The sequence below is a fragment of the Macrotis lagotis genome, chromosome 4 (genome assembly GCF_037893015.1).
Source record: "Macrotis lagotis isolate mMagLag1 chromosome 4, bilby.v1.9.chrom.fasta, whole genome shotgun sequence".
Taxonomy (NCBI): Eukaryota; Metazoa; Chordata; class Mammalia; order Peramelemorphia; family Peramelidae; genus Macrotis; species Macrotis lagotis.
Genome location: NC_133661.1, coordinates 185495255 through 185521309, shown reverse-complemented (window position 1 = coordinate 185521309; position 26055 = coordinate 185495255).

The window sequence follows — 26055 nt, the reverse complement described above, 5'->3', positions numbered from 1 at the left end:
AACATCACCAAAAACCAATTAGATGATTGCAATTACATTAAATTAAAAAGTTTTTGCACAGATAAAACCAATGTAATCAAGATCAAAAGAAAAGTAGTAAATTGGGAAACAATCTTTACAACTAATGATTCTGACAAAGGACTCATTTCTAAAATATACAGAGAACTGAGTCATATTTTTAAAACAAAAAGCCATTCCCCAATTGACAAATGGTCAAAGGATATGCAAAGGCAATTTACAGATGAGGAGATCAAAGCAATCCATAGCCATATGAAAAAATGCTCTAAATCATTAATTATTAGAGAAATGCAAATTAAAGCTTCTCTGAGGTTCCACCTCACACCTCTCAGATTGGCCAGTATGACCAGGAAGGATAATGATCATTGTTGGAAGGGATGTGGGAAATCTGGGACACTATTACACTGCTGGTGGAGCTGTGAACTCATCCAACCCTTCTGGAGAGCTATTTGGAACTATGCCCAAAGGGCAACAAAAATGTGCATACCCTTTGACCCAGCAATATCACTACTGGGTCTATACCCTGAAGAGATGAGGAAAAGGGGTAAAAACATTACTAGTACAAAAATATTTATAGCAGCCCTGTTTGTCGTGGCAAAGAATTGGAAATCCAGTAAATGTCCTTCAATTGGGGAATGGTTTAGCAAACTGTGGTATATGTATGTCATGGAACACTATTGGTTCTATTAGAAACCAGGAGGGACGGGATTTCAGGGAAACCTGAAGGGATTTGTATGAACTGATGCTGAGTGAGATGAGCAGAACCAGAAAAACACTGTACACCCTAACAGCAACATGGGAGTGAGGTTCAACCTTGAAGGACTTGCTCATTCCATCAGCGCAACAATTGGGAACAATTTTTGGCTGTCTGCAAAGGAGAGTGCCATCTGTATCCAGATAAGGAGCTGTGGAGTATGAACAAAGTACAAGGACTATTCCCTTTAATTCGGAAAAAAAAAACCCAGATGTCTTATGGTTTGATCTGGTTACCTCTGAGAATTCTGTTCTCTTTAAGGATATGATTTCTCTCTCATCACACCCAATTTGGATCGAGGTACAACATGGAAACAAAGTAAAGACTGACGGAGTGCTATGGGGGTGGGGGGAGGGAAGCAAGATTGGGGGAAAACTGTAAAACTCAAATAATATCTTTAATAAAAATTTAAAAAGAAAAATAAATAAATAAATGAATGAATGAATGAATAAATTAGAGGGGTGGCTAGGTGGTACAGTGGATAGAGCACTGGCCTTAGAGTCAGGAGTACCTGGGTTCAAATACGACCTCAGACACTTAAGTGCCTTGGGCAAGCCACTTAACCCCATTGCCTTGAAAAATCTAAAAAAAAATTAGATAATTTTGATTATGTGAATTAAAAACTTTTGCACAAACAAAACCACCATAACCAAGATCAAAAGAAATGTAGTAAATTGGGAAACAATTTTTACAACTGGTGTTTCTAACAAAGGATTCATTTCTAAAATATATAGAGAACTGAGCCAAATTTATAAAAAAAAAAAAAGCCATCCCCCAATTGACAAATGGTCAAAGGATGCAGAGGCAATTTACAGATGAGGAAATCAAGGTGCTCCATAAGTATATGAAAAATTGCTCTAAATCATTACTGATTAGAGAAATTAAAGCATCTCTGAGGTACCACCTCACACCTCTCAGACTGGCCAATATGAACAGAAAGGACAATGATCAATGTTGGAAGGGTTGTGGGAAATCTGGTATACTAATACATTGTTGGTGGAAATGTGAACTCATTCAGTCTTTCTGGAGAGCAATTTGGAATTATACCCAAAGGGCAACAAAAATCTGCATATCCTTTGATCCAGCAATACCACTACTGGGTCTATACCCTGAAGAGATCAGGGTATAGGATAAAAACATCACTTGTACACAAATATTCATAGCAGCTCTGTTTGTGGTGGCAAAGAATTGGAAACTGAGAGAATGTCCATCAATTAGGGAATGGCTGAACAAATTGTGGTATATTTATGTTATGGAAAAGTATTGTTCTATTAGAAACCAGGAGGGATGGGAATTCAGAGAAGCCTGGAAAGACTTGCATGAACTGATGCTGAGTGAGATGAACAAAACCAAAAGAACATTGTACACCCTAACAGTAACATGGGGTGATAATTAACCTTAATGGACTTGCTCATTCCATCAGTGCAATAATCAGAGATAATTTTGGGGTATCTGCAATGGAGAATACCATCTGTATCCAAAGAAGAATTGTGGTATTTAAACAAAGATCAAAGTTATCTTATTATATAATTTTTCTATGTCTTATATTTTATTTTTTCCTTAAAGATATGATTACTCTCTCAACACATTCAATTTTTTTTTGCAAGGCAATGGGGTTAAGCGGCTTGCCCAAGGCCACACAGCTAGGTAATTATTAAGTGTCTGAGACCAGATTTGATCACAAGTATTCCTGACTCCAGGGCTGGTGCTCTATCCACTGTGCCACCCAGACACCCCCACACACAGACACACAGACACACAGACACACACACACGCACACACACACACACACACACACACACACACACACACTCAATTTTGAAACAATGTAAAGACTATCAGACTTCCTTCTGTGGGGGATGGGGGGAGGGAAGTGAGATGGGGGAAACTGTAAAATTCAAAAAACAATAAACAAAGAAAAAACAATTAGGCAAATAGAAATATAGGAAATTCTTCTCTCTCCCCTGAGTTAAACTAGTTTGCTCTTTCACAAAAAAGTATTTAGTAAGATGCTCAAGCACCCAAGGTATGGACCTGGCAACAAGCAGAGGAGGTTATTTTTTCATTTTCTCAACCTACACACTTTCCTAACCTATCCTAAATATTAAGGCTTTGGCAATTATTTCCTCAACCAGTTCATCTTTCTTGGAATCTTTCTGTTCTATTTCTACTGATTGATTTTGTCTGGCTTTCTATCCCATAATCCTGTTCATAACATTATCTTATCAAAGCATCACATTTTTTTTCACCTTTCTAAGCCTTGGCACCTGTCCATCTCAAAACCCTATTTGCCAAGTGATCACATATTTTCCAGTGGTGGCATATAATTTCTTTAGTGTCCAGGCTTCCTAGGATCCCTAGGTTATTGGCTTTAGAATTTTCTGTGGAGAAGGCAGTGGATGTCAAGCCTGAGGTTAGGAAGGCTCATATTCCTAAATTCAAATCTGGCTGCATACACTTACTAGCTGTATGACCCTGAGCAAGTCATTTTACCCTGTTTGCCTTAGTTCCTCATTTGTAAAATGAGCTGGAGAAGGAAATGGCAAACCACTCCAGTATCTTTGCCAAGATAATCCCAAATGGAATCACAAAGAGTTGGATACAACTGAACAATAACATGTATAAAAAAAAGGACACAAAAGGATTCTGCACAAAATGACTGAACAACAACATGACATGGGTAGCTATCCAACAGAATGATGATGTTAACAGAATTTTATTGAACCAGTCTCTAACTAGCTCTCTAACTCCAACCTGGGAGTGAAAACAGAACAGTGCAGAGATAGAATGCCAGTAATCAAGTAGCTGTTTAATTAATTAGTGTCAGAGTAGGGAAAGTAGGAATACTGATCTCCCTCAGAATTGCTTCATTGTAGTGAGGCAGAGAAAATATAAATATAAATCATAAGTGGGAAGGGAAGAGGAAGGTGAATCACAGTACAATCATTTCTAAGTCATGAGAGGTTTCTCCCCAAAATCCATCTGTACAGGACTATACAGGCATAACAGTTCTTGGGGGTACTATTAGTTCTTTCTATAGAAGACCAAATGTTTGGAGGCATGAGTTGCACAGTTATGTTTATTATAATGAGGGGTATGATGTGCCTTCTCACTTGCCTTTACCAGAACTATTCCATCCCCAAGTCCTGATTTTTAGGAAACAGGACTATTGGAAATAGTCTGCCTACTGTGGGAGTCTCTTGGCCTTCAATGGTTTTAATTCCTCTCATATTAGTGAGGCAACAACAGCACATCAACCATGCCAGGCAAGCACTATCCTGGTCTAAGTAATGATAACATTTGATAACCTGGTACATACTAACTTGTTCCTCTATGAGCTAATCATCAGTACTGTCTTTCCTCTCAGATCTTCCATCTTTGAGTTGTGATGGTCAGAATTACAAGAGTATCTGATCATCTTCGAACTTTATTCAACAGCCTAACATACTAACTTCTCACTTGAAGGACTAATGGTCAGTATGATCTTTTCTCTCAGATCTTACATCTGAACAGTGGTTGGACATGGGTCAGTTGATCCTATGGGGTAGGCAAATGCCGAAGTTCCTCAGGGACAGGCAATGACCTCCATTGTCCCTCAATCAAATGGGAGTCATGTTCAGATCCCCAAATCCAGAGCGGTTTAGACAGGCGCATACCCAGTGCAGTAAGGTGACCAATCCTGGAGAAGGGAGAGAGTTTTCTTTTCTTTATGAAGGCAGGACCACCCTGGAATGGGTTTGCCTCAAGAGAGGGGCTTGCACCTTGGAAAGGATCCACAATTCTGGCAATGTCCAGTAAGCTGAGGATCAGATATCATTCATAGTTCTGACCATCTCAACTCAAAGATGGCAGTTTTAGAAGAAAGACCATATTGACAGGTTGGGGATGTACCAGGTTGTCAAATAAGATTCGAAGAAGATCAAATATCATTATAATTCCTACTATCACAACTCATGAGAGTACATTGGTAAGATGGGAACAGGTTAGGCAATTTTTGATTGACTTTACTTAACACAAGTAGACACAGTATGGTAGCTTATGGTTAAGATTGATTAATAACTCAAGCTGCATTGCATGTCTGGCTCCTAAGCCAGAGTCTGCTGGGAAAATGGATCTCTAAAAACCAAATTATTAGTAAATTTATTACATATATTGATCAATATGAAAATCACAAATTATTTTCACAATAGTAACAGTTATTATAATGGCCTAAATCACTTAATTAAGTTGTTGAATTCAAAAGTCATTCAGTCCTACTTTTATCTAAACAAAATCCTTTTTTTACCATTTTCAAGTCATCATCCAGATTCTACTTGAAGGCCTCCTGTGAAGAGAAAAATGCCACATTCCTGGGAAACTCAATCCTTTTTATTTTTCTCATTTTTTTTAGTTTTTTTGCAAGGCAAGTGATTTGTCCAAGGTCACACAGCTAGATAATTAGTGTCTGAGATTGGATTTGAACTCAGGACCTCTTGATTCCAGGCAGTGCTCTATTCACTATGCTACCAAGCTGCCCCCAACTCAATCCTTTTTGCAAATTTCCACTGTTGGGAATTTTTTTTTATCAAGCTAAAATCTGCTTCTCTGCAACTTGTCTACAATGCTTCTCATTCTGCCTTGTGGGACCAAATAGCACAAATCTAATCCCTCTTCCATTTGTCAGTCTTTCAAATACTTGAAGATAGTTAACATATATCTCCATACCTATACACAAGGCAAATCATAACCCAAAAGAGATTTGGGGTGTGTGTGTGTGTCTGTGTGTGTGTCTGTGTATGTCTGTGTATCTGTGTGTCTGTGTGGCTATGTGTCTCTGAGAGTCTGCATGTACTTTAATAATATTAAAAAACTGACCAACATTGCTCTCATTCCCCCAAGGATTTCTTTGCCAAATTTTATATGTGACAGGAATTTAGAGCCAACACAAACCTGTTAGCAGCCTAACTAGTTCTCTAGTTCTCTAGTTCTCTCTCTCTCTCCCCCTCTCTCTCTCCAATTGGGATTAAGTAACCTGATCAAGTTCACATTGATAGTGTTTGAAGGTTGGTTTCAAACTCAGGTCCTCCTGAGGGCTAGTGGATTACCTTTCTTTCTATAAACTGTTAGCTCATTTTTTCTAATTAATTCTCATCCCAAGTAATTAAGGGGGTATGTTTTGATATCACCATACTAATTACAAAAATTTCAACCATTTTCTAAATAGAACAATTATCTCTTAAACCTTCTTCTCCACACATAATTAAGTGCATATTATTTAAGAAAAATCTTTTGCCTTAAGAATTTGCTCATTTCTAATGATATATATATATATATATTAAACCCTTTAATCCTCAAGGCTTAAATAAATATCAATTGCTGACAATACTATTTATTAACAGTGTAAGCAACATTAAAACAAAGACACAAATGATTATTTACAATGTTTCAGCTGGGAAAACGATAAATAGTCCATCTCTTTTAACTCAATACATCTCTTCACTTCAATTCCATAAACACAATTGTACCATTCAGTTCCCTTTAGATAGTCTTCTCAAGAATTCTCTTCATGTTTCTTTGAAAGATAAGGGTTAAATTCTGTTGACTCAGGAAAAAATTCTCTTCACCCTTTTTCTTTGTCCTTTTTTCAGCCATAACAGTTAACAGTCTTTCCAGAATGACAGTTAAACTCCCAGTCTCCTTACAGACTCCTCATTGAATGACAGTTAAATTGTCACTCTAAGATCCCATTACTGCTTAAAAATACAATAACAGTAGCTTCAGTCTCCGGGAGAATGTCCTGAAGTTAGAATTACCTGAACTTCACAAATGACTTCAGAATCAATTAGGCAGCTGACTTGGTTTTATAGACTTATAAGGCCAAGGCAAGGATTTGAGATCTGTGTCTGAGATCTTTGCTTTACTCCCTGGTCATTCATCCCAGGCAATCACTTTACAGGTGAAGACTCATTTCTCTAGCCCCAACCTCTGATAACATCACCAGTTTGTCTCCTAGTGCTGGAACTGAAGATGGATAAAATTTGAGTCATATGTTACCAAATGAGGAAAAAGAATGATTGTAGAAGTTTGTGGTCCAGGCAGAGCACTTAAGAAAGCTTGGATGGGGGCAGCTAGGTGGTGCAGTGGATAGAGCACTGGCCCTGGAATCAGGAGGATCTGAGTTCAATTCCAGCCTAGCTGTGTGACCTTGGGCAAGTCACTTAACTCCACTGCCTTAAAAAAAATTTTTAAAAAAGAAAGCTTTGATGGAGGTGCTTAGAGAAGTGCTTCAAATACTTGAAATGATTTGTGGTTTCAAGAGTGTAAACATTCCTTTCACTGATGTAGCTATATATAGATCTTGCTAGTGTTCTGGAGTTGCTGGGGCTAAAAAATATTCATCATCTGGTCAATTCAACCTTCTTGTGATGAGTTTTTCCAAAGATAGCCAGGTTAGGGGAGGATAGGTGGCGCAGTGGATAAAGCACCAGCCCTGGAGTCAGGAGTACCTGGGTTCAGATTCGGTCTCAGACACTTAAGAATGACCTAGCTGTGTGGCCTTGGGCAAGTCACTTAACCCCGTTTGCCTTGCAAAAACCTAAAAAAACAAACAAATAAACAAACAAAAAAAAAGATAGCCAGGTTGGTTGTAAGATCATTAAGATTTTGACCTGGAAAGGACCTTAGAAATAATCTTCTTCAAACTCCTGTTTTTATAGATGAGAAAGCAGAACCATGATTTGAATTCAGATCCTTGGATGAGTTTCAAAAGCTACAAACTCAAAGCTTTCCTAGCATGCTAGCACTAACCAAAGCCTGCACTTTTGACCAAAATTGATCTTAAAACAAGCTCCCAAAATGATAAGAGCAAAACAAGATATTAGGAGAAAAACAATAAAACAAAGCAGTGCAAAACAATATAATAGAATAGCAGAAAACCTAATCTTTAAGCTACTCATAATTTAAGTATAGATAGCAGTACAGTTCAAGAAGGCAATAGGTTTATTTAATAATAATTTTGTTAGACATTATTATAGCCCTTTAAGTATTACAAAGTCTTCGCCTCACAACTGCATTGTGAAACAGGAAAAAAAAAAGTAGTGATCTTATTTTACATATAAGGAAGTGAGACCCTGAGAACTTAAGTGACTTCTACCTGATCAAATAGCTACTGTCTTAGGTACAAATTAAACCAATTTCTCCTGACTTAAAATCCAATGCTCTTTCCACTGATCCCAAGGATTTTGTCAATAATACTGGAAAAACTTTACTCTCCATCCCTTGTTACTTTTACCACTGCATAGGTTTAGTCTTGCTATACAGCTACTTGGAAATGGCCATATCTATGACTATTCCCTTGGCAGCATCTAATGTTAAAACTTTGCTCAATTCCATCCGATTTCCGAAATTGAGGATCCTTTTTATATCTTTTTGGAGCTGATATGCCCCCCACCCCCAGATTACAGATGAAGCCTGCAATTCCTCCTTCTGGATCAGTCACCCATGCCAAGTCATAGACTGCTTCAATATCCTTTTCCTAGAGGCAGTCTTGCCAAATCTCAAGGCTAGGAGGGATAACATTAATGGAACACCTTGACTAAATCTAATGCTTCCATGGCTTCTTCACAGTCCCAGATTTTTAATTCACTATATATTAAAAGTAGCTTTGTTACTTATATAAGTCCAGGATATGCTGGACAACAGAATCTTTCATTTATCATTAGTAGAATTCTGATCAGCAAGCAACAGGATGGAGGATTTTTCCTCTTATCTCATCAACTTCTGGATATAGAAAATAAAATTCCATTCACTATTAGGACTTGACAAGGACTTGAAAGGTGCCACTTGTGGTAGAAATAAACCCACCATAACAAAAACTGGTAATGATATCCATGTGGTGTCTATTGCTAGTAGCATAGAACTGGACTAATAGGACAATATCCAGCACTTCTTGAGCTATAAAATAAACTTGCCCCATGTTTGCCACTGGTTCGATGGTACTGCACCAGCCAATTAATTCCCAATACCACAGGAAGAAGAGGAAGACAATAATGTATAAACTTGATATTTCCCTACTAGTACCTTTTAGGGGTTAATGTCCTGGGTCACTGTTCCAAAATACACTTGATACTCATTTATTATTTTTGCAATGAAAACGCAGAGTTCCTATTATTTTTTCCTATATGTACATGCACATTATTTAAACTCATACACAATTTGTAAAATTCAATTTAATTTTTTAGTTCCAAATGCTCTCCCTCCCATTTTACCACTTCCCTACCCATTGAGAAAGCAAGAAAAACCAAACCCATTATAAATATGTATAGCTATATAGATAAAATTCCTACACTTGCCATGTCCAAAAATGGAAAGAAAAAGAATAAATGCCTCAATCTGAATATTTCATCATGAGTCCTTTGAAATTATGTTGATCAGCTAAGTCTTTCAAAATGTATTATCTGCAATATTCCCTTTACTATATATTCTCCTGATTCTGCTCACTTCATTTTGCATTTGTTCATACACACATGGTTCCAGGTTTTTCTGAATGATTCTCGACTTTTTTTATAACATATAGTATTCATATTAATATGCCATAACTTGTTCAACAGTTCCCCAATTGATAGGAATCTCCATAGTTTCACATTCTTACCACCACAAGAAAATGCTATAAGTATTTTTATATAGATAACTTATTTTCTTCTTTGATCTCTTCAGGGTATGGCCCTAGAATTTCTACATCAAAAAGTATATACAATTTAATGGTTTTAGGGGCATAGATCCAAATAGCTTTCCAGAATGATTGAATTAATTAAAGCTCTACTAAGAGTGCATTAGTGTACTTGTTTTCCTAATACCTTTAGCATTGGGGATTTTCCTCTTTTGAGCATCTTAGCCAATATGATGTTTGTGAGATGGTTCCTCTGAGTTATTTTAATTTGCATTTCACTAATCATTAGTGACTTAGAAAAATTTTTAATATAATTATTCAAAGATAAGTTTCCTTTCCTGAAAACTGCTTATTCAGATCCTTTAACCAATTGGGAAATGGTTTTTACTCTTGTAAATTTGACTCAGTTCCCTACATATCTTAGAAATTAGTCCATTACCAGAGAAATGTGCTGCAGAAATTTTCCCCAGTTTCTTGCTTTTCTTCTAATTTTAGTCATATTCATTTTATTTGTGTAAAAACATTATAAGTGTATATAATCATCATTTTACCTCTTATGAATGAACCTTTCCATCATTTGCTTGGTCATGAACTCTTCCACTATCCATAGATTTCACAGGTAATTTCTTCCATGATCCATTGATTTAAGATGTTACCCTAAATCCTATACTCATATACTGGGTATAGTAACAACCACATAGTATGTTGATCAGCTATCATCTCTTCTCAGTAATAGAGATCAAAGACATTTTTTTTTTATTTTTGCAAGGCAATGGGGTTAAGTGACTTGCCCAGGGTCACAAGGCTAGATGATTATTAAATGTCTGAGGCTGTATTTGAACTCAGGTCCTCCTGACTCCAGGACTGGAGCTCTATCCACTGTACCATTCAGCTACCCCTCAAAGACAATTTTATTTTTTTTATTTTTTTATTTTTAGGTTTTTGCAAGGCAAACAGGGTTAAGTGGCTTGCCCAAGGCCACACAGCTAGGTAATTATTAAGTGTTTGAGACCAGATTTGAACCCAGGTACTCAAAGACAATTTTAAAAGGTGCTATTCACATCCAGAACTATGTAGTTTAAATGCAGATCAAAGCATACTATTTTCAATTTTTATTTTTTTATTTTTCTTTATTGTTTGTTCCCCTCTTCTTCTGATTCTTCTTTCACAAGATGACTAATTTGGAAATATATTTAAGATGATTGTGCACATATAATCTATTTTAGATTGCTAGTTTGATGAGTGGGAAGGAAAGGGAGGGAGGGAGAAAAATTTTACAAAAATGAATGTCAAAAGCCATCCCTATACGCAATTGGAAAAAATACAATTAAGATAAAAAAAATCACATACCCATTTTGAACATATCTTATTATAATGGTATTAATATTCATTTATATCTAGTTTCTTCCACACTTTTTTCTAGTTTTCCCAATAAATTTTGTTGAAAAATGAGTTTTTCCCACAATAGCTGGGATCTTTGGGTTTATCAAACACTGGGTTAATGTATTCATTTGCTTCCATATATTGTACACCTAATCTATTCCAGTGATTAATCATTTTATTTCTTATACTGTACCATTTTAAAAAATAATTATTTTAATTTTTATTTATAATATATAATATATAAATAAATAATGTAACAAGATAATTACAAATCTTTTAAAAATTTGATGCTACCAGTTCCCTCAATATTCTTAAACACTTGTTCCTCCAGATGAATTTTTCAAATTAATTTTTCTAGTTCTATAAAATAATTCTCAGGGAGTTTGATTGGTCTGGCACTGATTATTAGGTAGCATTGCCATTTTTATTATACTGATTCAACCTATATATGAGCAAGACAATTTCCAAGTACTTGTGATGAAAAGTGCTATCCTCCTCCAAAAACAAAACTGATGGAAAAACTAGGGGACAGAGCCAAGATGGTAGTGTGAAGGCAGGAATTCCCGGAAACTCTTTCCCCAAAAAACTCCAAAAGCAGTTAAATTATGACTATAGCCAAAATTTAGAGGGACAGAACCCATAGAAAGAGTGATACAATTTCCCAATCCAAGACAACTTAGAAGTTCCACAGGAGGAGTTTGAATAAAGACTAAGGATTATTATCTTTAATTTAAGGGGAAAAAACCTGATATCTTATTGTCTGATCTTGCTAATCTCTTACACTTGATGTTTCTTCCTTAAGGATATGATTTCTCTCTCATCACATTCCATTTGGATCAATATATAACATGGAAAAAATGTAAAGACTGGCAAATTGCCTTCTGTGGAGGGTGGGGGAAGGGAAGTAAGATTAGGGGGAAAATTGTAATACAAAAAAATAAATAAAATCTTTAAAAAAAAGAAAAAGTTCCACAGGAAAGGTCTGTTCTACCGGGACCAGGGGTTGGAAAAAGTCACAGCACAACTGAACCACAGCATAGCACAACTGGGTCACACCCCTGGGTCCATGGCAGAGGGGGCAGTTTCCCCACCTCTTGGCCCAGAGATTTTCAGGCACAGCTGGAAGGCATGGTGAGAGAACTCTGCTGCACTAGAGTGGAGCACTAGCCTCAGAGCAGCCCTGTGAACCTGAAGCAGGAGTTGGCAGAACCACCTAGCATGTCCAGAGCTCTCAGACCATAGAAGGACTGAGGGGGAGCTCGGGGGGCTTGGGGGAGACTGCAGAGATCTCTATGCTCTCCCTAGGATAGGACTCAGCTGTTTGCCCATGCTCAGATCCAGGTTGCAGTCTGAGCCCCCACTATACCACTATAGCCAAGCAGGGACCATCCTCACAGCTCCAGGGCAGAGGGGAGGGCCTGAACACAGGCAAGAGAGCAGTCAGAGCTCTCATAAGACATTAGAGGAATTAAGATCCCTGTGGATTATCCCCCAAAACCCCCAAAGCCTTGGAAATGTGTTATATCAGTCACAGGCTGAGGAAATGAGCAAATAACAGAAAAAAAAAAGAACCTGACCTTAGAAAATTACTTTGATCCCATGGAGGATCAAAATACATACTCAGATGATGACAAAATTAAAGCTTCTATATGCAAAACTTCCAAGAGAACTAGAAAATGGGCTCAGGCTATGGATGACCTCAAAAAAGAGTCTGAAAAGCAATTAAGGGAGGTATAGGAAAACTGGGAGGAGAAGTGAGAGCGATGCAGATAAATCATGAAAACCAAGTCAGCAACTTGGTGAAAGAAATACAAAAAAAAAAAAAATGAAGAAAATAACATATTAAAAACCAGTCTAGGCCAAATGGAATAAGCAACACAAAAGGTAAATGAGAAGAATGTCATAAAGCAGAATTGGCCAGCTGGAAAAGGAGATTAAAAAAAATCTCTAAAGGTGTGGCTAGGTGGCATAGTGGATAAAGCACCAGCCTTGGAGTCAGGAGTACCTGGGTTCAAATCCGGTCTCAGACACTTAATAAATACCTAGCTGTGTGGCCTTGGGCAAGCCACTTAACCCCGTTTGCCTTGCAAAAAAAAAAAAAAAAACCCTAAAAAAAAAGCTCTCTAAAGAAAATGACTCATTCAAAAGCAGAATGGAACTAAAGGAAGCTGTTGACTTTGTGAGAACTCAAGAAGAAATAAAAGTATAACAAAAAAATAAACTAGAAGAAAATGTGAAGTATTTAATTGGAAAAACAACTGACCTTAGAAACAGGTCCAAAAGAGATAATTTAAAAATTATTGGGCTACCTGAAAGTCATGACCAGGAAAAGAGCCTAGATTTCATTTTTTTTTTTAGGTTTTTGCAAGGCAAACAGGGTTAAGTGGCTTGCCCAAGGCCACACAGCTAGGTCATTATTAAGTGTCTGAGACCAGATTTGAACCCAGGTACTCCTGACTCTATGCCACCTAGCTGCCCCTAGACTTCATTTTTCAAAAAATAATACAGCAAAATTACCCTGAGATACTAGAAGCAGAGTGTAAAAGAGAAATTGAAGGAATTCACTGATCATCTCCTGAAAGAGATCCCAAAAGAAAAAACTTCCAGGAATATTACAACCAAACTCCAAAACTCCCAAGTCAAAGACAAAATACTAAAATCTGCTAGAAACAACTACTGTGACTCTCTTGTTTCCCCTCTTGGGGGAAACATAGATCTTGGAATATGATATTGTGGAAGGCAAAAGATCTTGATTTACAACTGAGAATCAACAACCCCACAAAACTGAATGCCCTCTTTTAGGGGAAAAGATGGACTTTCCTTTTTTTAAAATTTATTTATTTATTTTGAATTTTACATTTCCCCCCACCAATCCCCTAATTGTTTCCCAATTTACTACATTTCTTTTGATCTTGGCTACAGTGGTATTGTCTGTGCAAAAGCTTTTTAATTTAATGCAGTAAAAATTATCTAGTTTGTTTTTAATGATATTCTCCAGCTCTTCCTGGCTCATAAACTGATTCCCTTTCCATAGATCTGACCCCCCCACACACAGAAGGCTGTCTGATAGACTTTTTTTTTAGGTTTTGCAAGGAAAATGGGGTTAAGTGTTCTTGCCCAAGGCCACACAACTAGGTAATTATTAAGTGTCTGAGGATGGATTTGAACTCAAGTACTCCTGACTCCAAGACCAGTGCTCTATCCACTACCAGCTAGCCACCCCGTCTGTTAGTCTTTACATTGTTTCCATGGTATAAATTGATCTAAGTTGAATGTGATGAGAGAGAAATCATATCCTTAAGAAAAAAAATAAAGTATAAGAGATAGCAAAATTAAATAGTAAGATAACAGTTTTTTTAAAAAAATTAAATGTAATATTCTTTGGTCTTTGTTCAAACTCCACAATTCTTTCTCTGAATACAGATGGTATTCTCCATCACAGACAACCGGAAATTGTCCCTGATTGTTGCACTGATGGAATGAGCAAGTCCATTAAGGTTGATCATGACCCCCATGTTGCTTTAGGGTGTCCAATGTTCTTCTGGTTCTGCTCATCTCGCTCAGCATCAGTTCATGCAAATCCTTCCAGGCTTCCCTGAATTCCCATCCCTCCTGATTTCTAATAGAACAATAGTGTTCCATTATTCCCCAACTGATGGACATTCACTCAATTTCCAATTCTTTGTCATAACAAACAGGGCTGCTATGAATATTTTTGTATAAGTGATTTTTTTACCCTTTTTCAGGATCTATTCAGGGTATAAACCCAGGAGTGGTATTACTGGATCAAAGGGTGTGCACATTTTTGTTGCCCTTTGAGTGTAATTCCAAATTGCTCTCCAGAAATATTGGATGAGTTCACAGCTCCACCAACAATGAATTAGTGTCCCAGATTTCCCATATGCCTTCCAACATTGATCATTGTCCTTTCTAGTCATATTGATCAGTCTGAGAGGTGTGAGGTGGTACCTCAGAGATGCTTTAATTTGCATTTCTCTAATAAGTAGTGATTTAGAGCAATTTTTCATATGACTATGGATTGCTTTGATTTCCTCATCTGTTAATTGTCTTTGCATATCCTTTGACCATTTGTCAATTGGGGAATAGCTTGTTTTTTTAAAATTTGACTCAATTTTTTATATACTTTAAAAATAAGTCCTTTGTCAGAAATCCTAGCTGGGGGCAGCTAGGTGGCACAGTGGATAGAACACTGGCCCTGGAGTCAGGAGTACCTGAGTTCAAATTCAGCCTCAGACACTTAATAATTACCTAGTTGTATGGCCTTGGGCAAGCCACTTAACCCCATTACCTTGCAAAAAAACTAAACAAAAAAAAGAAAAGAAAAAGAAATACTAGCTGTAAAAATTTTTTCACAATTTACTACATTTCTTTTGATCTTGGTTACAGTGATTTTTCTGTGCAAAAGCTTTTTAATTTAATGTAATCAAAATTATCTAGTTTGTTTATAATGATGTTCTCCATCTATTCCTTGGTCATAAACTGCTTCCCTTTCCATAAATCTAATAGGTAAACTATTTCTTGATCTCTGAGTTCACTCGTAATATGTTTTTTTTAATGTCTAAATCCTGTATCCATTTTGATCTTAAGAAGATGGACTTTCAATGAAACAGGGGCCTTTCAATGTTACCTGTTGAAAAAACCAGAGCTGAACAGAAAGTTTGCCCTCCACCTCACTCAGGTGAACCATAGAGGGGGTGGATGAGAAGGACTAATTATGAGGAACTTAATGATGTTGAACCATTTGTATTCCTGCATGGGAAGAAGATACTGATAACTCATATGAACTTTGTCATTTATAAGAGCTGTTAGAAGGAGCATATATAGACAAGGCACAGGAAGGATCTGAATATAATGGTATAATATAGTAAAAAGATGGATTCAATGGGTGACAAAGAAAAGTACTGGGAGGAAGAGAAAGGAGAGGAAGAAGGGGTTAAGATATTTTACATAAGAGTCAAGAAAAAGCTTTTACAAGAGTGGAACAGGGGAAGATGAGGGGGAATGAGTGAGCATTCATTCTCATCAGAAATGGCTCAGAGAGAAAATTACATACATACTTAATAGGTTTTAGAAATTTATCTTGGGGGTGGGAGCCAAGATGGTGAAAGGACAGTCTCTTAGGTGCTCTGGAACAAAACTTATAATTTAAGGACTCTAACTACATTTTCAAGAGCCAGAACCCACAGAGGGAGTTCTCCAACCCAAGGTAACCTGGAAAAGAGCAGAAAGGCTTGGCTCCCCAGGGTCTGAGGGGTAACCCACCAGAGGGGAGGCCTGCCAGAGCAAAGGAACTTCAGTCCCCTGGGGGCAGCCCCAGGATCCTGGGAGCCATGGCTCATGGCAGCACAGGCAGTTTCCTGAGCTACACCCCAGGGAGCACCAAGCACAACTTGGGAGATCAGTGGGGGACCTCTCCCAGAGTGAGCATATGAAGCCCAGCCCTCAGGGCACACAGCAAGCAATGTGATCCAGAAGCAGAAGCTGGTAAGCAGGAGCCACCAGGGAATGAGTGCTGAGCCTAGGGAGGGGAGTGGAGAGAGATTGCCAAGCTCTGTCCTCTGTCCCTGGAACAGGACTCTGGGGTTCTGACCACATTCAGATCCTGATCACAGTCTAGGCCCCCCACAAAACAGCAGGGCCCACCCACCTCAGCCCTGTGGCAGAGGGGTGTGCTTGTGGTCATTCACAGACCAGGAAGGTAGATAGAACCTCACACACGGAGATCCTTGTGGGGGTGTGTCCCAATAATACTCAAAAGCTCAGGAAACACCCCCAAAACCAGACACAGGCTGGAGAGATAAGTGAGCAGAGAAAAAAGAGGAACAGCATTGAGAAATACTTTGCCTGTGATCCCAAGAAGGTTCAAAACACTCAATCTGAAGATGAGGAATTACAAGCTCCTCCATCTAAAGACTCCAAGAAAATCAGAAATTGGACTCAGGCTATGACAGAGCTCAAAAAAGACTTTGAAAATCAAGTGAGGGAGACAGAGGAAAAATTGGGAAAAGAAATGGGAGAGATGCAGGAAAAAGAAGTCAGCAGCTTAGTCAAGGAGATCAAAAAAAAAAATGCTGAAGAAAATAGCATGTTAAAAATCAGCATGGGGGGCAGCTAGGTGGTGCAGTGGATAGAGCACCGGCCCTGGAGTCAGGAGTACCTGAGTTCAAATCCAGCCTCAGACACTTAATAATTACCTAGCTGTGTGGCCTTGGGCAAGCCACTTAACCCCATTTGCCTTGCCAAATCCTAAAAAAAACAAAACAAAAAAAAAATACAGCATAGGTCAAATGGATAAAACAGTTCAAAAAGTTATTGAGGAGAAGAATGCTTTAAAAAGCAGAACTGGCCAGATGGAAAAAGAGATAAGAAAACTCTCTGAGGAAAACAAATCCTTCAGACAAAAAATAGAACTCAGGGAGATTGCTGAATTTACGAGAAATCGGGACTCAATACTTCAAAACCAGAAGAATGAAAAATTAGGAGAAAATGTGAAACATCTCATTGAAAAAACAACTGATATGGAAAACAGATTTAGGAAAGATAATTTAAAAATTATTGGAATACCTGAAAGTCATGATCAGGAAAAGAGCCTTGACATCATTTTCAAAGAATTACTACAGGAAAATTGCCCTGATATCCTAGAAGCAGAGGGCAAAATAGAAATGGAGAGAATCCACCAATCCCCCTGAGAAAGAGATCCCAAAAAAACAACCCCCAGGAATATTATAGCCAAGTTCCAGAACTCCCAAGTCAAAGAGAAAATAATAAAAGCAGCCAGAAGGACACAGTTCAAATATCGTGGAGCTGCAGTCAGGATCACACAGGACTTAACAGCAACTACATTAAAAGCTCGTAGGGCTTGGAATATAATATACCGGAAGGCAAAAGAGCTAAGAATGCAACCGAGAATCAACTACCCAGCAAAACTGAATGTCCTCTTCCAGGGAAAAAGATGGACTTTCAATGAACCAGGGGAATTTCAAATGTTCCTGTTGGAATGGCCAGAGCTAAACAGAAGGTTTGATCTTCAGATACAGGACTCAGGTGAAGCATAGAGATTGGAGGAGAAGGGGAAAATATGAGGGACTTAATGATAATGAACTGCATGTATTCCTGTATAGAAAAATGACACTGATAATACTCATATGAACTTTCTCAGTTAATAGAGCAGGTAGAAGGAGCTTTTATAGATGAAGCACAGGAGAAAACTGAATTTGAAGCTATAATATAGTATAAAAATGGAGTCAATAGATAAAAGGGAAATGTAATGGGAGAAAGAAAAAGGAGAGGAGGAATAGGCTAAGATATTTCATATAATAAGATTTTTTCTTTATTACAATGAGCTATTGCAATGATATGGAAGGGGGAAGGTGAGGGGGAATGAGGGAATCTTCTCTCTCATCAGAGGTGGCTAGGAGAGGAAACAGCATATATACTCAATGGGGTATAGACATCTGGAGTAAAAAAGGAGAGAGTGGGGACAGGGGGAAGGGGGGTATGAGTGATGGAGGAGAGGATGGGCCATGGGGGGGGAGAGTAGTCAGATATAACACATTTTCTTTTTTTACTTCTTGCAAGGGGCTAAGAGTAGATGGCCTGTCCGGGACCATAGGGCCGGGTGGATGCTGGGCCTAAGGGGTAGTATGTGGGTTAGGGGGCCTCTTGGCCCCAGGGCCAGGGATCTGTCTGCTGCGCCACTCAGCTACCCTACAGCAGAGACAGAGTGAAAAGAGAGAGAAAATATAGTACGTGGTAGTGGAGAAATACGAATGGAGGGAGTTGCAATCAGCAATGGCAATGGTGGAAATATATAGAAGTAACTTTTGTGATGGACTTATCCTAAAGAATGTGATTCACCCACGACAGAGTTGTTGGTGTTGGAACACAGATTGAAGCGCATTTATTATTATTTTGGGGGAGGTTGCAGGGCAAATGGGGCTGGGTGGCCTGCCTGGGGCTGCACAACTGAATGATTGTTGGGTATCTGAGACCAGATTTGGACCTGGGTGCTCCTGGCTCAAGGGCCAGTGATCTGTCTGCCACCTGGCTGCCCCTACTATTATTATTATTACTATTTTATTTTATTTTGCGTCTTTTTTTTGGTTTTTGTAGGGCAATGGGGTTCAGGTGGCTTGCACAGGGTCACACAGCTGGGTGATTGTTGGATGTCTGGGGCCAGATTTGGGCTCAAGTGCTCCTGGCATAAGGGCTGGTGTTCTGTTCACTGCACCACCTGGCCATACCCATGATTATCATTATCATTATTATTATTATTATTATCATTTTATTTTTATTTTTTCTCTCCCTTTTACTTTATCACTCATGTGGGTCTATATTTTGGGGGGAGGGGTTATTATGTTTACTCTTAAGCAAGAATATTTTAGTAATGTATTAAAAAAACAATATTTGTACAAAATAAGAACAAATAAATAAATAATTTAAAAAAAAACAAAAGAAATTTATCTTACCCTAGAGAAAAATGAGAGGAAAGGGATGGAAGAAGGGGGGGATGGGGGGAGGGAAAGGGGAAGTAGGTGATAGAAGAGAGGGAAGATCATGGAAGAGGGTACTCAGATACAACATATTTCTGAACAGGGACAGGATAAAAGGAGAGAGAGAGAATGGAATAGATGAGAGTAGGGAGGAATAGAGTGGAGGGATATATCGTTAGTAATAGCAACTGTAGGAAAAATATTGAAGCAACTTCTCTGGTGGCTATAATAGGGAAGGCAATTCATCCCAGAGGCAGAGCCATTGGAACCTGAACACAGACTGAAGCACAGTTTTTTTCTTTTTTTCTCTCTCTGTCTCCTATTCTTGAGGTTTCTCATCTTTTTTTGGGGGGGGGAGTTTATGATTTCTCTCACAACAAGGTTATTGTAATAATATAAAATAAACAAAAACTGATGAACGCATTATAGATTGAAAGATAATTTTTCATTATATTTGACTTACTTTCTTTGCAACATGATTAATATGGAAATATATTCTGCATGACTTCATGTGTCAGATTTTTTGTCTTCTTCATAAGTGGAGAAGGGGTTAGAGGGAGGGAGAGAATTTGGAACTCAAAACTTTAAAATGTTTTTAAAAAAAGTTTCATCATAGACCTTTTCCCTGGTTAAAAGCGATGAATCTACTAATTTGCAAGCTTGTCTTTCAGGGTAGGGAGAGTATCAAGTTTCCTTAAATTGCCATAGAACCCCTTCACAGTAAGAGTGGGCTATTATCTATCAATGAGTGAATGTCTCAGTGGTCAAATTGTTCCATGAAGCAGTGTGCCACAAAGCCTCCAGTTTATAGGGAATTCCTAGAGTTAGTGATATATAAACAGGGGCAAATTCCACTTATTTATCCACAGTTTGGGAAACTCCAGCCCTCTGTTTCTAAGCAGTAACTACGCTAGAAATCTATAGTCTCCAGTATCTCAAATGCATTTGATATCAATGCTTGTTTTTCTAACATCTGCAACAATGTCAATCACATCTCTATGGTCTCTGGAGCCTACTACTGGGCACTAGAAATATAGCAAGCAATGCTGCCATTACAATGTCTCCCTTACACAAAGGTCACATTTACAGTGAGAGTCAAATATTAATGCCATAACCAATAGTACTTGGTGTGAGGAGGGGAACAATATTACTCAACTGGGCAAAGGAGGAAGCAAATTCTGAATTAGAAGGATAGGAATCCCAGATCAATTGCTGAGCCATGTACAGAGTATCTAAATTCAAAGGAATAAGACAAAGACATAAATGTTAAATGATTAGAGGATCTAGAATCGAAGGAATCCATAGGAAATTAAGAAATCAAGAAGTTGACATTTTATCAAACTAAAGTGATCCTCCAATATTACTCTTTTTTTACTACAGCAATTTACATGCCTGCATCCACTTGGTTGATTTTGATGTGTCTACCTCATTACTCTCAAGACCCAATATGCCTTCAGTCACTCACCTAAGCCAGAAATCTCTACAAGAATGTCCTGGAACCTGTATACATTTCCTTTATTTGCCTTCCCCATGGATATCAATTCCAACCATGTTCTTATATTGAATGGTGTCTGAGTTGTTTGCCAATTCTCCCTCACACACTTAGATATTCACCAAAACTCTGTCTTTAAAATGCAACAGTACTACAATACTGTTAACTTGTAGTAATAATAAACAATAATCATCAATAGTAAAAGAAGCACCCTTTCATTACATCTTTACCAAATACAATAAAATCATGAATATGATTATATCTTGTGCTCTTAGAGTGAGCCAGTGAGGTAAACTAAATGAGATTATAGTTTGGAAGAACAATAATTTAGCTTATATAAAGTCAAGTCTTCCTATTCATATTATCATCACATTATTCTTACCTCTCCTCTGCATAGTCGAACAAATAAATAAAAAAAGATAATTCCTCTTTCAGGTGATAAGACTTTCAGAGAATTGATTGAGGTAGGGAGGTATGGCAGTGAATAAAAAAGCACAAAACCTGGAGTCAGGAGGACCTGAGTTCAAATCCAGTCTCAGTCATTAGACATTTACTACCTTTGTGATCCAGGGCAAATCACTTAATTCGAATTACCTGGCCAAAAAAAACAAAAACTAATGATTTGGAGAGATTCAGAGTTCCTCTTTTTTCTATTTCAAGGAGTCAGCCGCTGAAAGTTGAGTTAAAATTCTTTATTGACTTTACCCAACCTTACAAGGAATCTCTTGACCAGGGGTGGAAAAGCTTTTGTCTACCAAGGACTATCTGTATATTTATAACAACATTCAGGGACCATACAAAATTATCATCTTAAAAATTAGCCTGCTATATTTGTTCAAATATTTAATTAATTAAACCCTAAAAAGTTCCTAGATCTATTGACTTTTGAGTCTCACCTGTGGGACTCATTTCTCAAGCCTTATATGCTTATCCTGCTCTAATCTAAAGTGAATTCTATTCAGTCAAGCTTGGATGAAGACAATCCTTTTCATCTGAATTTCTCAAGACTAGGGGTAGTCTAGGTATAGAGATAATGTCTGTCCAAGCATGACAGGACAACACTATCAGCCTCACTGAGGTATTTTTTCTCTCATTGTTAATTAGTTAAGGTCGATTCTCCCCCCTGGGGAAAATCTACTTTTAGAAGGGTATATATATAAACTGTGAGTTTCCCCAACACATTCACCCATGATTGTTTTTGGTCTAAGAGAGATGTCTAAATTATCGTTCTTTTATTAACATACATGCTTGCCTTCTATATAAAGTAATTACTTTACCCAGAAATTGTCTCTCAAATACTTGAAGATATCAATCACATCCCCCTTAAATTGTCTCTTTTATTTTTTGTTGTTGCTGTTCAATCTGTCTGACTCTATATGATCTCATTTGAGGTTTACTTGGCAACGATACTAGAGTGATTTGCCATTTCCTTTTTGAGGAAATTGAGGCAAACAGACTCAAGTGACTTGGAGGTTGGATTTTAATTCAAGATGAGTCTTTCTGAGTTCAGTCCCAGGACTCTCCCCATTTTGCCAACTAGATGTCCTGCATTTGTGGTTTTTCACTAGTTTAGTGATAACTGACTCTTCGTGAATCTATTTGGGTTTTCTTGGCAAAGATATAGCAGTAGTTTGCCATTTCCTTCTCCAGCTCATTTTGACATGCCCAATCACTTTAAATGATTTTCAAATGGCATGAATTTTAGAGTCCTTTAATATTCTATTTACTTCCCCTGGATGTTCTCTAACTTGTCATTCTCTTCTAAAAATGTAGGTCAAAGAACAAAACACTATTTGGTAAAAGTGGTCCATCAGGTCAGAATACAATAGAATTAACACTGCTCTAGTTCTAGTTTATACTCTGATTTCAGTCCCTCATCTCTGCCTCCTAGCTTCCCTGAAATCTCAATGAAAATGACACCTTCAACAGGAAAGTTTCCCTTTATTTATTCCCAATTTCACTTTATTCTGGAAACTTTTCTCTGTTGATTATTTCCAATTTAATTTGTACATAGTTGTTTATTTGTTGTCCCCGTTCCTTAAGAGCATGAACTGTTTTTTTAGTTTTCTTTGGAACTCCAAGGTTCAGCATAATGCCTGCACTATGGTAAGAATTTGATAAATATTTATCAACTATTGACTGACAAATTACCTGGTGTTTAGCTTTCCCCATATTTATTTTTTTTTCTTTATGAAAGGCAGTGGGGTTAAATGACTTGCCCAAGGACACATTGCTAGGTAATTTTTAAATGTCTGAGGCTGGATTTGAACTCAAGTACTCCTGACTCCATATTTATTTTTGAAGTTTATTTTTTGAATATGTACATGACTTTATATTTGATCTATTATTTTTCAGTATAATAGAATTGGCCCAACATTATGGCCTAGCAAGATCTTTTTGGTACGAGGGCCATCCAATGTGTCCTTTATGTTTCCTAAAGTTAGTGTCAGTTTATTTCTTCCCTCTCTCCTCCTTACCTCACCATCTCTTGGATGAAAGTCCTAAGGGAGACATGAACATGCCCAAAAACAAAAAAGAAAAAGGAAATGGCATTTAATAATCCCTCTTAAAGTCTACTTACTAAGGAGGTCAGTCACAAATTCTCTTTGATTGACTCCCAAGAACCAGGACAAAGAATACCATTAGAGTTTCTTAGTTGGGCACAGAGGTACTTGTAACACACCTCAGAAGAATTTGCACATAACCTCCAAGTTATCACTTCTATACATCAATAGAGAACCTTATGCCATTTAATTTTTGACATGGATATTCACCAGAACAATAGCAAACACCTTTGCCAAGAATATTCTTTCCTATTAAAGCTCATTTGATTATCAATTCGACACTGATAATCAGCATTTTATTAATAGTTATTATTGAATAGAATAAAATAGTTTATTGAATCAAGGAATCTAGTATAGTTTTTAATATAAATCTTTTTGGAGGTGGAATCAACAGATGATGTATTTTTCTGAGATTAAGAAACAATGGGGGTGGCTAGGTGGAGCAGTGGATAAAGCACCCTGGAGTCAGGAGTACCTGGGTTCAAATCCGGTCTCAGACACTTAATAATTACCTAGCTGTGTGGCCTTGGGCAAGCCACTTAACCCCATTTGCCTTGCAAAAACATAAATGAATGAATGAATGAATGAATGAATAAAATCATCTTGAGTTAGTTTGAAAATTCCTCTCTACTTGCTTTGAAATTTGTCTACCTCTAGAACAAATTTCTTCTGTGAGTACTAAGTCAAATTCAGTCACTCTCTAAATATCTTGAAAGCCATTTCCATTTGTTCTAATAACAAAATGGATGTTGAAATGATAGCTTTTCTGTGAAGTCTTTTGGCATTCATGTCCATTACCTTTTGATTCATCTTGAAGTAGGTACTCATAATAGATCATTAGGAGGTTGTTGAGTAATATACAAGCATATTTAACTTCTTTTTTATTTTTAAAATTTTTTCTCAGTTCAAGTAAAAACAAGTTTAAGCATTCATTTTTTAAACTTTTAGCTCCAAATTCTCTCCCTTCTTCCCACTCTATTCCCCCTCATTGAGAAAGTTAGTTATTTGACATAGGTTAAAAATATGTACTCATGCAAAACATTACCATAATAGTCATGTTGCAAAAATAAACATAGTCCCCTTTCCCTCAAAAAGAAAAACCCTCAAGAAAAATTAAAAAAAATATATGCTTCAATCTGTATTCAGATACTATCAGCTCTGTCATTGGGGATGGATAGTATTCTTTATCATAAATCCTTTGGAGTTGTCTTGGGTCACAGCATTGCTGAGAAAAGGTAAATAATTCACAGTTGGTCAGCCTGCAATATTATTACTTTGAATGTGGTACATTTCCATTGCATCTGCTCATGTAAGGCTTTCCAGGTTTTACTGAAAGCATCCTGTTCATCATTTCTTTTTTTAAATTTTTTACTTCTTTTTTTTTTTTTTTGCAAGGCAAATGGGGTTAAGTGGCTTGCCCAAGGCCACACAGCTAGGTAATTGTTAAGTATCTGAGGCCGGATTTGAACTCAGGGACTCCTGACTCCAAGGCCGGTGCTTTATCCACTACACCACCTAGCTGCCCCCATTTCTTTTAGTAGAATAGTATTCCATCATAATTGCCACAATTTGTTCAGTCATTCCCTAAATGATGGGCATCCCCTCAAATTCCTTGCCATAGAAAAGAGCTGCTATAAATATATTTATACATAAGTCCTTTTCCTTCCTGTTTTTCATCTCTCCTGGAATATAGACCTGTTGGTGGTATTGCTAGAGCAAAGGATAGACATGATTTTGTAGACCTTTGGGCAAATTGCTTTTCTAAATAGTTGAATCATTTCACAACTCCAACAGTGCATTAATGTACATTTTCCCTACATCCCCTCCAACATTTGTCATTTTCTCTTTCTGTCTTAGCCAATCCAATAGGTAGAAGGTAGAACCCCATAATTGTTCTAATTTGCATTTCTCCAATGAAAAGTGAGTCATGACATTTTAAAAATAGGGCCAACGATAGCATTGATATTGATAGAAACAAAGTGCAAAGACATATATTTTTGGACATGAAATCAGTATGGATACATTTTACTTGACTATACTTATTACATATTATCATATGCCCAAAACTTTTTCCCCTTCTCTCGGTTTTTAATTATGGGAAACTGAACAGAGTTAAGATTAGTAAAGTGATGCAAATCCTAAGCTAGAATGTTAGACACATTTTTGTCTTAATCCATGTACACCGTGTTTATTTATTTCTTGCATTTTTTTCCACTTCACTGTAAAAATTGTATGTGTACATAATGTTTTATTGGCATAGTCTATGGAGAACTGCAAAACTTCAGAACATGTGTATGTATTATTTGGACTATGGATTCAGATTTTTGCATGTTTATATCTTTCGTTATGGATAAAATATTTACAAAACAGGTTTAAAACAAGTGACATTTGATTCAATTGTTGAGCTGTAGTTAGAATACCCAATTTTAATTTTTTAATTTTAATTTAATTTTAATCTTAATTTTAGTTTTTTTGTTTGGGGGAGGGAGAAAAGGTCTTAGCACAAATGTTTTACATAATTTGTACCAAAAAAAGAAAGGGGTGGCCTGATACTGGTGGCACTACTAAGTGTGTGTTTAAAAAAAAAAAGCTTTTAAACTGGAGAGACTTCTGACAACAGCTTTGCCTCTGTATTGTGTACCAGAATATAAATGATACACCTCTGACCCCAGAGTTCTGAATAA